A 14,963-nucleotide genomic window follows, 5' to 3' on the forward strand; every position below is an offset into this window, starting at 1 on the left:
GCCACCGCTCACGTGCGGCCGCCTTCCCCCGCCGCCTGTGGCAAGGGCGGTGGAGGGTGGCGGCGGCGCGACGCAGCGAGTGGGAAGACGGCGACGACAGCTGGTCCCGACATCGAGTCGGCCCTCCAGGAGGCGGAAACACGATTCCGCATGGTTCTCCATGCAGAGATGGAGGCCGCCTGCCTCACTCCCCGTGAATCCATCCGCCGCAATGCCACCAAGGAGACGCAGGCGCTGCAGACGGACGAGCAGCACAAAGACGACGGGCCGGCAACAGAAACAGCACACCCCAGTCGTGCCCAAGCCACGCAAACGGCCTGGCCGAAGAAGATGACGATAAGTCGAGCCACACAGGCCACGTTAGAAGGCAAGGGAGAACGTCAGGACTCAAGCGTCCAAACCAAGGAGTTCGTCAATCACTGGGCCGCCCTTGTGGACAGCGAAATCCTGGACGTCACCAACCCAAACTTGGCCGACCGAGATGAACACCAAATGAGCTTCCTGCAAAGCAAGGAGCTCATAAGAAGAAAGGCGGAAGCCAGAGACGAGCAGTTCAGAAGAAAGCAAGAGGAGCAAGAGGTGGAGCGTGACAGAAGACGCGAAGCCGCACTTGCCCGCCGTGAACGCCAACGCCAACGCTGGCAACACGGCAAATAAAGAGAAGGCAAGTCATAACAAGCAGTTCTGGCCGGGTTTTGCAGGTTTTCCTTGGCCGCTAAGGTAAATACCGGAACTGTCCCCAACAAACTCCTGCAAATAAATTCCCAATTGGGAGAAGCCCCCCCCCCTTTTTTTTGCACCCCAGCGAGAGAAATAAAGAGTGCTACAGCAGAATAGACTTTACCCCTTGGCTGAAAAGAGCTAAACGTACGCTCTACAACAGCCCGCCCTTCTCCATCTGAGAAGGGAATGAAAAGTGCAAAAAAAAAAAAAAAAAAAAAAAAAAAAAACACTCGAGGAGCAGTCTCAGGTCGCACTTGATGAAGGTTACGAGCTACGTGACAGAAATATCGTGCAAGTACGACGCTGATATCCGGCAGAACACCCGACAACCCAAGATGTCAATACAGAAACAGATTTTCCAATGAAAGGAATTACCTAATGCAGACTAAGGCACGGAATACCAGTACATTCTCCACGTCCCCAAACTCTTCTTCTAAGAAAGCAATTAAATGTGGGTATGAGGAGATTTAATGACAAAACGCGTCTTCAGTCGTTAGTACAGTCAGATTTCAGGCAGCATGGGCCTACAGTTTAGGCCCTATGTGGGACGTGAAGGTTTGGGAGAAGTGCCGTTTTTGTCAAGTAAAACGGTTTACAACGTCGTTTCCCGTAAATCACAACAATTAAATACCCTGTAAATACAATGCAATCTCACAACTAAGACGCAACTAAGATAATATTCGGCATTCTATTGTCGTCTAGCATCAATAAGCCTGCGGCAGGAGAGGGTTTCGTCGCTTTTGTCAGCGTTCAGGAAAGCGAGCGTCCATACGCTGGGCAGAAACACAGGACTGATTTTCACAACCTTGCCTATTTGTGACCGGATGTTACAACCTTAGTGGGACACTAATTAGGTGTTTACAACCAACACTGGAGGTAACATCATACGTTTCCCTTCCACGCGAACCTCCAAATTTTTGTACAACAGGCTTTCACCACTCAACAAGTGGGGCCGCCACCGAAAACAAGTACTTGGCCTCTTGTCTAGCATTCGTAGAATCTTTCACGGTCTTTACTATACAATGTTTCCGTAAGTGAGCTATGAAGATCAGTGTGTGAATGTGTACACTGTGAAACACAACTAAATGATCATTTGTTAGAAAACATTTACCTGCCTCTCATTGCAACGTAGAATTTAGAAATTTGCCGGCCAGAGCGGCCGTGCGGTTCTAGGCGCTACAGCCTGGAACCGAGCGACCACTACTGTCGCAGGTTCGAATCTTGCCTCGGGCATGGATGTGTGTGATGTCCTTAGGTTGGTTAGGTTTAATTAGTTCTAAGTTCTGGGCGACTGATGACCTCAGAAGTTGTCGAATAGTGCTCAGAGCCATTTGAACCATTTGAATCAATTTAGAAATTTGGTTCTAAATTGTTTACAAGATTCCCCAGTAATGGTGCAAAGGTGTGGGGCCCGACGTCACCCTTGGGGTCGACGACGCTTCAGACAGTAAGGTAAGCACATGCGAAAAAAGAGGCCTTAAGTTGGAAGTTCATGAGACGTGTTATGTATGTTAATTATTTCATATTGACATCAAATTTCATCAAAATTCTGCCCAAAGCCATCGTGGAGGTAACACATGAATGCAAAGTCCTCACACCTTTCCTGCCCGCATTTTCCCCTTCTTTTGAAGACTCTCCGATGGAGGTCACAAAAGCAACGCCCACCATTGAGATCACATGGCTTTCTTATGGGTGGCCGGGAAAAACATTTCGGACATACCGCCGTTCAGAGTTGACACGAAAAGGTGGCACGTTGTCGCATAAAGTGCTTGAAGAAAACCACCCTGTACCCCGGGCTGTTCATGCCCACATTTTTCACGGTTGAAAATGACAGATCGTTGTGCGATGAGCAACAGGATGACGTTGTTGCCAATATTTGACGTTTCTGTCACCACTAGATGTATTAAACCTACTCTAAGGATTTTGTGGGGCTGCATGTCTACTGACGTGATCACATCCCTTTGGATGCAGCGCGACCACAATGTTTGTTACCTGTATATGATAGATCTGCTGGGGATTGTGCAATGCAGTTCGACGAATTTTGACCCGAAGAAGCAAAGGCTGCTTACACATTTCTAGCCCTCTGTTTCGCGCCTTCTTGTAGCGTGATCACGGAGATGCGACATTGACATATGCGTGAATAATACGGCAAAGTGTCCCTTTAAGACCACCCAGGTTTGCAACACCCTTGCTGCCATCTGTTAACCTACATTGAGAATTTAAAAAACTTACCTGTACAGAGACATCCTGTGAAGTAGCCCTAAGCGCCAGCAGGCAGGCAACTCATTGCCTACCCCCCTCCCTCCCCCCGATTACAGACGCCTGCTGGAAGGAAGCGTAGTCTGCCTATAGACGCTTAGAAGTATTTCACAGGATGTCTCTGTTCAGGCACATTTTTAATATTTTTCAGGGAAGGTGCGCAGGTGCCACCGAGAGTGTTGCCAAACTGGGATATTAGAGGGACCCTTTCGCGTTTTACTCACTCATATGTCAATGTTGCACCGCCCTGTGTTCAGGCCACGGGAGAGCGCGGACTGATGGGCTAATAAAGTGTAAGCATCCTTTGCTGTTTCGGATCACATTCAAATTTCGTCGAATACGGTCATCGAGGGTGACGCCCAAGGGTGTCACGCTTTTACATCCTTACAGAGGAACTTTGTAGTCATCTTTGAGCCAAACTTTTACGTGGCAGTGATAGACAGTTACGGGGTTTGGAAAACTGGTACTTTAATTGTATTATATAGTGTATTTCCCAAATTTCAAGCAAGAGGTGCCAATGATGAGGAAGCAGTAAGTAGGATGGCAACAGAAACTGGCGTTGAAAGTTTCGAATCCACCGTACATCGTTAACGGTGTAGCAGAGTCGGCGGCGTTAGGTAGTGTCGAACCCACTGGACAGTGGGAGAGCAGGCGCAGACTCGTCAGGATGGCCGATCCAACCTCCTCACCCCAGACGCGGGATTCGTCAATGGGAACCAGGAACAAATTTAGCAATGTTCATGTTACAGCCATATACGTGGAGTGTTCAAGAAATAATGCAACAGTTTTTCTACTCATTTTGGTTCAAGAAGTTGTAGCCTTTTTTTATTACACAACAATATTTCAGGTTCATGTCTAACAGGCAGGTTGGATGTCAAACGCATGTTCCTTGGTGGCTGTGCGCACTTATGACCCAGGACACTGCTGTGAAGAGCGCAGCGTAGCTTGGACCAGTGACTGCGCTGCAGATGTGCCTCACGATGGTGGTTCGGTGGTGTCACTGGCTGGCCCAGCAGCAGCCGTCGTTTACGAAGCGGGCGCTGACACCTCCCCTACATCGGGTTGGTGGCGTCTGGTGATTGCAGTCACTATGGAGACGGCAGCTAGCAGCGTGTCAGTTCGACCCTGGGGCTTACCATTCCTGGATAGTGGACGGTACGTGAAGCAGTCCCGTTACATGATGCTGATTAACGCTGTTGGATACACCAATGGGCTGTGACTGAGTGCCGATGTTTCTCCGAACCCTACAGCGATTGCCCGCAGAAGTGCAGCTGCCAAGTCGTTCCCATTTGCAGGTTGCAAGGCTGCTTTTTATACATGCTAACACCTCGTGTGTTAGCTTGTAGATGCTCCAGATGGCCGGCCGGAGTGACCGTGCGGTTCTAGGCACTACAGTCTGGAGCCGAGCGACCGCTACGGTCGCAGGTTCGAATGCTGCCTCGGGCTTGGATGTGTGTGATGTCCTTAGGCTAGCTAGGTTTAATTAGTTCTAAGTTCTAGGCGACTGATGACCTCCGAAGTTAAGTCGCATAGTGCTCAGAGCCATTTGAACCATTTTGCTCCAGATGTCGTTCAAATCCTCTGTCACAACTCTGAAGTGGTTTCTCAAATTCCGGTAACACCATTGTATGCTGCATAGTAGTCGTGCCACTATGTTGCGCCTGCCCACCCTGCTGGCAGCACGGAGTAACGGGGGAATGCGTGCCGGTCCCCGGCACGATTCCTCCCGGCGGATTAGTGTCGAGGTCCGGTGAGCCGGCCAGCATCTGGATGGTTTTTACGGCGGTGTTCCATTTACCTCGAAATGTAGGCTGGTTCCCCTTATTCCGCCTCAGTTACACTGCGTCGGCGATTGCTGCACAAACACCGTTTCCATGTACGCGTACACCATAATTCTACACTGGGGGCCGAACCGCACAATAACCCTGGGTTCGGTGTGTGGCGGTGGACTGGTGTGGCCTGTTGTGGGGTCGTGAACCACTGAGGGCTACGGCGGGACGAAGCCCCTCCGTCGTTTCTAGGTCCCCAGTTTAATACATACATACATAGATGTTGCGCTTGATGGATGGTGTAATGATGAAGCAGAGGCTTGCAACAATCATACTTGCGTTTTCATAATTTTTTGAGCTTACAACGATCGACGCGAGCTAAGCGGTCATCAGACGGTATTTGCAGATACAGTTGCATTTCCCCTCTCTTTGGAGAAGTCAGCTCCTGAGTACATACTGCTGTGGGAGTGACACGTTTGTTTCTCATGCTGCTCATACTGGGCACAATTCCTAAATCGTTTACATACATTATAAACAGCAGAAGACCTGTAACACTTTCTTGGGGAACGTCAAATATCATTTTGCTGAAGAGCAATTCGGGGATGCGATTGCATCTTTCAACACCATCGAGCTCCTGTTCATAATGAACGGCCTGTGGCGGAGTGGTTGCACGACAATAACATCCCTGTAATGGACTGGGCTGCACAGAGTCCTGACCTGAATCGTATAGAATACCTTTGGGATGTTTTGGAACGCCGATTTGGTGCCTTGGCTCACGGACCGACATCGATACCTCCCCTCAGTGCAGCACTCCGTGAGGAATGGGCTGCCATTTCCAAAACGTTCCAGCACGTGATTGAACGTATGCCTGCGAGAGTGGAAGCTGTCATCAAGGCTAAGGGTGGGCCAACACCATAATGAATTCCAGCATTACCGATGGAGGGCGCCACGAACTTGTAAGTCATTTCCAGCCAGGTGTCCAGATATATTTGAAAACATAGTGTAGCACAGATTGCAGTGTCGTCGAATGTCGAGTGCGGCACAAGAGGTATCGACCACCGTAGAGATACTGCACAGAAAAGCGGCATCACGAGGCCCCAATGAGATGCTAGCAAGAAATCGAGCCTCCCGTAGTTCCGAGGCTCACCACCGCGCCTCTGCCCTGAAATAGCGTTGCCAGAGGCCAGGAGTGCAGATTTCTTCGAGATCGGATACTGCCCACTTGCTGCAAGTTTCTGTCGCAGTGACGTCTTTGTGCTGCCTACTCGCCGTGACACAGCCCATGTCAACCGTTGGGGAGTGAAGTGACTTCTGTCTCATGTGAAATGTGCCTACCAGCAAACGCCATCAAAACTGTGTCACCAAGTACCTACGAACTCGTGTTTTCTAGTGTCTGTAGTGCAGCCACAGTACGGCCATTCTGAACCTTTACCAATTCGGCGCTCAGTAATCGGGGCTTATTTAGTGTGTTCTGAACCACAAGTCCATGTGTTCAGTTTCATATCATAGCTACAACCGACCTGGAGAACAAAGATAAGTTTTGTTCCAGTTAATACAGTATTTCTTATTCAGAGTGTGCTAATTAGCAGTATTATTACTAGCCACCTTAGTGTCCAAGAAGTCTGTCATGAGACAGATCACACCAGTATGCAAGAAACGATATAGGAGTATTCTCCTGAATTAGTTTCATATCACAGATGTCTATTTCTAATGGATTGTGGAACATATACTACAATATGTTCTAATATTATGAATTTCCTCGAAGAAAACGATCTATTGACCCACAGTTAACAAGGATTCGGATATTATAATCCTTGTGGGACACAAGACGCAAGCTAATCAGCGCTGTCGACAGCGGATGTCAATATGATTTCATATTTTAAGATTTTCACAAGGCTTTTGACATCGTTCCTCACAAGTGGCCCCTAATCAACCTATGTGCCTATGGACTATCGTCTCAGTTGTGCGAATAGATTCGTAATTTCCTGTCAAAAGGGTAAGGGTTACAGTTCGTACTAATTGACGGAAATTCACCTAGAAGAACGAAAATGATATTTGACGTTCCCCAAGGAACTGTTACAGGTCCTCTGCTGTTTATAGTGTATGTAAACGATTTAGGAGACAATCTGAGCTGCCTTCTTAGACTGATTGCAGATGATGCTGTCATTTAGTATCTAGTAATGTCATTGGAAGATAAAAAACAATTGAAAAATGATTTTTACAAGATGGCAGAATGTTGGGAAAAGTGGAAATTGACTCCAAATAACAAAAAATTGCACTAAAAGGAATCTATTGCATTTTGGTTACACCATTAATGAAACAACTCTGAACGCTGTCAATTAAACTAAACACATGGGGATTACAATTACGAACAGCTTGAATTGGAAGATAATGTTGTAGATAAGACCTCGTGATGACTGGGTGTTGTGTGATGTCCTTAGGTTAGTTAGGTTTAAGTAGTTCTAGGTTCTAGGGGACTGATGACCATAGAAGTTAAGTCCCATAGTGCTCAGAGTCATTTGAACCATTTTGTAGATGAACAGAAGGCTGCATTTTACTGGCAGAACACTGAGCAGATGCAACAACTCCAAAAATGTGACTGCCTAAATTATGTCTGTCCATCCTCTTCTGGAGTATTTCTATGTGGTATGGGATCTATACCAGAGAGGATTGACGGGGAGCGCTGAAACATTTTAAAGAAAGGCTGCACGTTTTTTATTATCGCGAAGTAGGGGAGACAGTGTCATGGATATGATAAGAAACTTGTGTGGGAATCATTAAAACAAAAAAAAGGCATTTCTCATTGCGGTAAGATTTTTCCACGAAATTTCGTTTACTAACTTTGTGCCCTGAAAGCGAAATTGTTGTGTTGATGCCAGCTTACATAGCGAGAAATGATCATTATAATACAGTAAGAGAAATGAGAGCTTGTATGGAAAGATTAAAGTGTTCGTTTTTCCCACGTGCTGTTCAAAAGTGGAAAGGTTCACAATTATTTTACTCCTGTCTTGTGTAAGTGCCTGAATGGCCACATTACCTTACGAACATGGGAGCAAATGTCCTATATTAATTTTCTAATCCCAGGAAGAAACGCAGTTCCTTCTCTTTGCATGGTGTTAGGTAATTCTGTACAACCTCTACTGCTCTGCGATCTTCGCAGGCTCCTTCCTGGCTAATCACATTCACCAAACATCAAACCCTCTGTAAGACAAAACGGCATTTCTCCAGAATCAGTGCTAGATACACAGTGCACAATTGTTTATACACTTCTTTCAATCACACAACATGTTCCTACAGGTCTACAGGTCTTTCGAAAACATGATACTTTTTCCAAATAAATAATAAATATTTTTGAATTTAACACTCACAATACTGCAACTGACAAACACTGAACTGTGTCTGGTGCATCCTTTAACCCAAACGGTATACACAAATACACTCCTGGAAATTGAAATAAGAACACCGTGAATTCATTGTCCCAGGAAGGGGAAACTTTATTGACACATTCCTGGGGTCAGATACATCACATGATCACACTGACAGAACCACAGGCACATAGACACAGGCAACAGAGCATGCACAATGTCGGCACTAGTACAGTGTATATCCACCTTTCGCAGCAATGCAGGCTGCTATTCTCCCATGGAGACGATCGTAGAGATGCTGGATGTAGTCCTGTGGAACGGCTTGCCATGCCATTTCCACCTGGCGCCTCAGTTGGACCAGCGTTCGTGCTGGACGTGCAGACCGCGTGAGACGACGCTTCATCCAGTCCCAAACATGCTCAATGGGGGACAGATCCGGAGATCTTGCTGGCCAGGGTAGTTGACTTACACCTTCTAGAGCACGTTGGGTGGCGCGGGATACATGCGGACGTGCATTGTCCTGTTGGAACAGCAAGTTCCCTTGCCGGTCTAGGAATGGTAGAACGATGGGTTCGATGACGGTTTGGATGTACCGTGCACTATTCAGTGTCCCCTCGACGATCACCAGTGGTGTACGGCCAGTGTAGGAGATCGCTCCCCACACCATGATGCCGGGTGTTGGCCCTGTGTGCCTCGGTCGTATGCAGTCCTGATTGTGGCGCTCACCTGCACGGCGCCAAACACGCATACGACCATCATTGGCACCAAGGCAGAAGCGACTCTCATCGCTGAAGACTACACGTCTCCATTCGTCCCTCCATTCACGCCTGTCGCGACACCACTGCAGGCGGGCTGCACGATGTTGGGGCGTGAGCGGAAGACGGCCTAACGGTGTGCGGGACCGTAGCCCAGCTTCATGGAGACGGTTGCGAATGGTCCTCGCCGATACCCCAGGAGCAACAGTGTCCCTAATTTGCTGGGAAGTGGCGGTGCGGTCCCCTACGGCACTGCGTAGGATCCTACGGTCTTGGCGTGCATCCGTGCGTCGCTGCGGTCCGGTCCCAGGTCGACGGACACGTGCACCTTCCGCCGACCACTAGCGACAACATCGATGTACTGTGGAGACCTGACGCCCCACGTGTTGAGCAATTCGGCGGTACGTCCACCCGGCCTCCCGCATGCCCACTATACGCCCTCGCTCAAAGTCCGTCAACTGCACATACGGTTCACGTCCACGCTGTCGCGGCATGCTACCAGTGTTAAAGACTGCGATGGAGCTCCGTATGCCACGGCAAACTGGCTGACACTGACGGCGGCGGTGCACAAATGCTGCGCAGCTAGCGCCATTCGACGGCCAACACCGCGGGTCCTGGTGTGTCCGCTGTGCCGTGCGTGTGATCATTGCTTGTACAGCCCTCTCGCAGTGTCCGGAGCAAGTATGGTGGGTCTGACACACCGGTGTCAATGTGTTCTTTTTTCCATTTCCAGGAGTGTATTAGTGGTGTCCTGACAGATTCTTAAACGCATTTCCGATGGTTCTTCCAGTGCTACTTCCAACTGATGGTAGCACCATGATGATCAATTGCCAGCATTGTTTCATCAGTCCAATTTTTACACAACGTTTGTGATAGTAGAGGCATCTACAAATTTTCCTTTATCTAGCTATCTGTAATCACAGGAAAGTCGATGGGCTTTCATTTTGATAGATCTCTTTTTTGGTACTAAAAAATGTTTCAAATGGCTCTGAGCACTATGGGACTTAACTTCTCAGGCCATCAGTCCCCTAGAACTACTTAAACCTAACTAACCTAAGGACATCACAAACATCCATGCCCTACGCAGGATTCGAACCTGCGATCGTAGCGGTCGCCGGTTCCAGACTGAAGCGCCTAGAACCGCTCGGCCACTCCGGCCGGCTTTTGGTACTACCAGTGCTCCCCATGGGATAGTAATTTCTTCGAAAATCCAGTGCAGTAGCTGCTGGTTCATACATCACAGGCTGGAGGTGGTGAGGTACGCGGAAAGGTTGCCAATATACAAACAATTCATCACCAGGTGGAATCCATTGCTGTGCTACTGAAGTCACTGGTAAAGCGTCAGGCGCATTAAACAAGTCTTCATATTCTGTCAGCAACTGGGTGGTTTCACTAGCTGATACAGCAGTGGCTGGTAGAAAGCCAGTGTCATCCTAGGGGAGATAGCCAACTCCCAGTATTGGGATTTTAGCATCCAGTTAGTCACTGAATGACTAGATCCACAGCATTATGGTTTATCGTGCAACTGATCCATCGAACATGAAACTAACAAAACTCCATGTGATTTTCGCCAGCCCCCCTAAATGAGCTACTTTTCCTCGTAATGTGGTGAAACTAGCGACTTGCTTCAGCTTAGTGACCAAATATCCTCTGTCAAAATATTATAGTGAAGTCTATGTTCACAGTTCTAAAATTACCCAGTCCATCGAGCCCTACCCGGTTTCCATCGAAATCCTATATGAATATCAGATTCCGGCTCACAAAGCACTGTGCTTTGTCGAACTCCTCATTTTGCACTAGTGGCTCTATAACACTTTACTTGCTCACACGCTGCGCGGCCCCTCCCGCCGGAAGTTCGAGTCCTCCCTCGGGCATGGGCGTGTGTATTGTTCTTAGCATAAGTTAGTTGAAGTAGAGTGTGAGAGGTGGCATGAGCCCCCTCTCATATTTCTATCTTACGATTCTCCTCTCTAGTTGCATGCGGTGGAGGGTTGCTTTTCCTTAACACGCGTACTTCCCACGCAGCGTCTCTCGTCACCCGGGTGGGCCGGTGACAGGCGGGCTCTGTGGAACAGGAGAGAGTTAAGCCGACGTGTGTGAGGCAGTCGAGTGAATGCTTTTCAGACGCCGACATTGTCAAGAGACACGCCCGCTGGGGTGTGAAGTAGCGGCTGGGCTAGAGGTTCCGTTACTTCAGAGAAACCTTGCGAAAACACTTTCTGGCGGGCTACCAGCGAGGCGTGGGAATGACTTGTGTACCCACGCAGTTGTGGCGGGAAAATTCCCGCACTTTCTGCAAAATCAGCACAGAAATTGGCGCCAAGAATCTCCATTGGTGGAATGGTAGTGCTCCGGCAATGGAGTGGAATTTCCGCCGGTTTTCGAGTTGCTGATTGGAACGTAACCACGGCCACTGTCGTGGGGGCGGGAATGTTCGGTGTTCGGCCTGTGCGGGTGCTCTGGGTAGTCGGCAGTCGCCTTTCGGTCGAGGACGTCGAAGCAGCCAGCCCTCGCCTGCGGTACGCCAGATCGTGTTCTGGGAGATAAGAAGACTGTTGGTAATGTACGTCCGCAGCACCGGCAGATAGGGATTTTTCCTAGGTGATAATCAGAGCTCAGCAGAGCGCGCCTGTTCATCCTTTTCTAACTGTGTTCAGTTTCGAGTAACAGCAATTACTATTGGGTTAGCTGTGTGTCTCTCTTGAGATTTGAGTGGAAAGGAATTGGCTCCACATACCACTTCGTCTTAAACCTCAGGATCTAAGTTAGGGACAACTTCACCTTTATAGTGTTTGTATGAATCTCCAATTTTAGCCAATTTGATGATTTATAAATTTCCTGTGTTTCTTTTACTATTCTGTGTTTAAGCTTAATAAATCATATTGTTATTTTGAACAGAACTTTCATTCTGTTAATCGATAGAGCAACCCTATCATTCCTCACTATGCTAATGAAACCTTTGTTTATTTAACTTATGTATCAAATTAAATTATTGCAGGTGCCAAACTCTCTTCTACTCCACTAGCAGGGTTGATTAGAGTCAGTTCGCGTATTTTGTTTTATCCTTGTGCAACAGCAAAAGTCGGAGTTAGAATAGGGGGGGCTTAGAGCATGATTTACACATGTGGATTCTAGTAGAATTTAGTGATAAATACACTACTAGCCCCGGCACCTCGCATAATATGGCGACCCTTGGCCTCGGATCTTTCCTGTGAATCTCTGATAAACAAACAGGATTCTTAGTAGGAACATTCAATTTTTTTTCTCTCTATTTTTTTTAATGATTAATACCCAAGTTTTTTTTGTTTTGGTAGTTCCGCGTTTAGTTTTAAGTAGCGGCGCATGACTACAGTTTTTGTTTTCAGTGTATATATTTTTTGTTCATTGTTTTTTTTGTGTTTCGCTGATGTGGTGTCTGTACCGCATCGCACTTTGTCGGATTTGTGTGTGGTTTCTGTACCACATCATATTGTGTTTGTGATTACAGCGTTGGAACAGCGTTGTTGAAATTTTATGTTTATGTGTAAAAAATATATGGAGTAGATTAATTTTATTGTGCATTTTAGATGAATTTGTTTTTATGAATGATAACGAGAAGTAAGGCACGACTATTATCGGGCGAAGCTAAAACAAAAGAGGATAGCATAATGGATAAGGGGCAGTTTACTGACGGGAATAGGTTCGGAGATGAGATGGGCACATTTTTAGCAGGACAGGACGCCAGGGGCATTGATGAGGAAGGTGATTTGGACGCGATCTCAGAGCAGCGTTGCGGCCGTGATTATGATAGTGAAGTAGAGGATGAAACAGAGACAGGCACACAGGTCGAGACGGTAGCAGAAGTTTATAGTCAAACGAACGAGTGCAGACAGAGGCCAGCTCGGTCACGTCAGAGCTCTAGCGCCCAGGTGTCCAGAGTTACATCGCCCATGTTTGAAGAGGATCAAGAAGATGACGTAAACCCAATACTGAGCTTCCTACGATCAATGAAAGAAGAAGCTGACGAACAGCGTAAGAAGCAGGAAGAAGCTGACAAACAACGTAAGAAGGAGAAGGAAGAAGCTGACGAACAGCGGAAGAGGGACACTGAGGCAATAATCTCGCATATAGGGGCAATTCGTGGGGAATTATTAACAATAAAGAAAGAATGTGGAGAAGCAAAACAAATGTCAATGGTAGCACAAAAAGTAGCAGGCCTTGCCAAAACTGCAGCAACAGGGGCAATGAAAGTCGCGGAAGCAACTTCTAAACTCGCAGGGCGCTTGCGACGTACAACACAATCCCACTCAAAATCCCTAGCATTCTTAAAAACTCAAGGTAATATCGCGGTTGCGAACTCCACGAAACGAATGGAAGAAGTAGAGAGTCGGATAGCAAAACTAGAGCAAAACGGGCACACGAGCACTGGGCGTTCGGATACCCACGATGGAGTACACAGAATTGTGTCTCCGAGGAAAAGCCCGCCGTGCTCTAGCCCAGTGACAGAGTGCGGAACTAACAATGCACACGCAGAAACAGCAAGTAATAGCTCCAATAATTATAGCCCACTTAGGAGAGTGAATTCTGAGTGCCACTTCCACTGTGATACAGAGGTTGCACATCACAGTTATCAGCAAGATAGAACAGGACACTCAGCAGACGTGCAAGTATCGGAAACGAGTGACAACACCAGTGCGAGGATCAGACAGGATTTTGATCACAATCACTTCCTGTCGATACTGAAATTCCAGAAGTTCAAAGAAAATGGAGGGTCGATGCATCCGAAGAGCTGGGTGATGCAGTTTACAAATTCATTACCGGCATCATGGCCAACCCAGGCAAAATTAGAATTCATGTGTGGACACATCGAAGGCCAAGCCGCGGAAAAGATGCGGGGTGTGGCAGTGACGTGTCGGACTTATCAGGAATTTGTTGGTGCATTCCTGCGGACCTACTGGTCAAAGGAAACGCAAGATAGGATTAAAGAGGAAATAATATTTTGTCCTGAACTGGAAGTGTCCGGGCATAGGAGCGCAACCAAATTTCTTGATGATTTACTCAAGAAGAATCAATTTTTAGATAGTCCATATAGTAACGGAGAAATCATTAAATTTTGCTTTTCCAAATTGCCAGTTAGGTACCAACAGACACTTGTCGGCAAGTGTGGAGCTGACATAGAAGCATTCAAGATTCTATTGCGCGAACTCGAAGTAGTCTTTGATAAACAAGACGCAAAGGACAGGAAGAAGGGGCAAAGTAACAAATACCACCGGCCAGGAACAGAAGACGACAGCAGATTGCATAATCGCACTGGTCAGTTAGGAAACCAGGGTTACGGAAGTCAAGGTTACGCTATTCAAGGTTATGGAAACCAAAGACACGGAAACCAGAACGTCAGGGAGCAGGGTCAATCTAGACAAGGAATCTGGGATAGAAGGAATAACGAACGGCAAAGCGACCGTAATTGGAGAGAGCGAAACCAAGGACAACGGTGGAACCAGGAGATTGAAACCAGACCCGCAAATCCTAATGCACGTCAGAGGAGGGGGAGCCTAACTAGGGATTGACGCCAGACTAGTGCGAACACAGGCCGCCGGAATTTCGCACGTAATCTCGGACCTGGCCAACTACGGATGATACATTACGAAGATTTAGCAGAAATCCTGCTCGAGGAACATAAAGCAACTCCTCGACATGATCGGCAGCCTCTTATCACAGTAGCAATAGCTGAAAAGAGTCTGAATGCGATAATAGATAGTGGAAGCTACATAACAGCAATATCTGAGGCAGCATACAAGAGGTGCTCTCAGGAGATGGACTGGCCTGTCCTATCGGTTAAGAAAACCAAAATAAAAGGGGCATTAGCGGGTAAATGTACGGAGGTCACCCAACAAACAAGACTGGAATTCTCCTGCCAAGGACACAAAATAGAGTCTAACTTCTGGATCGTGCCAAATCTGGCGATCGACATGATAATAGGAACGGACTTCCTAAATGAAAATGAAGCGATAGTTGATCTAGGACGAGGTGAAGTGGTTTTGAGGAAAGGGAATCCCGTCCACATTAAGTTCGACGATCAGCTGATCCCAGCTCAACTACCGTCTAACTGTGTT

This window comes from Schistocerca nitens, chromosome 3, assembly GCF_023898315.1.
Source record: "Schistocerca nitens isolate TAMUIC-IGC-003100 chromosome 3, iqSchNite1.1, whole genome shotgun sequence".
Taxonomy (NCBI): domain Eukaryota; kingdom Metazoa; phylum Arthropoda; class Insecta; order Orthoptera; family Acrididae; genus Schistocerca; species Schistocerca nitens.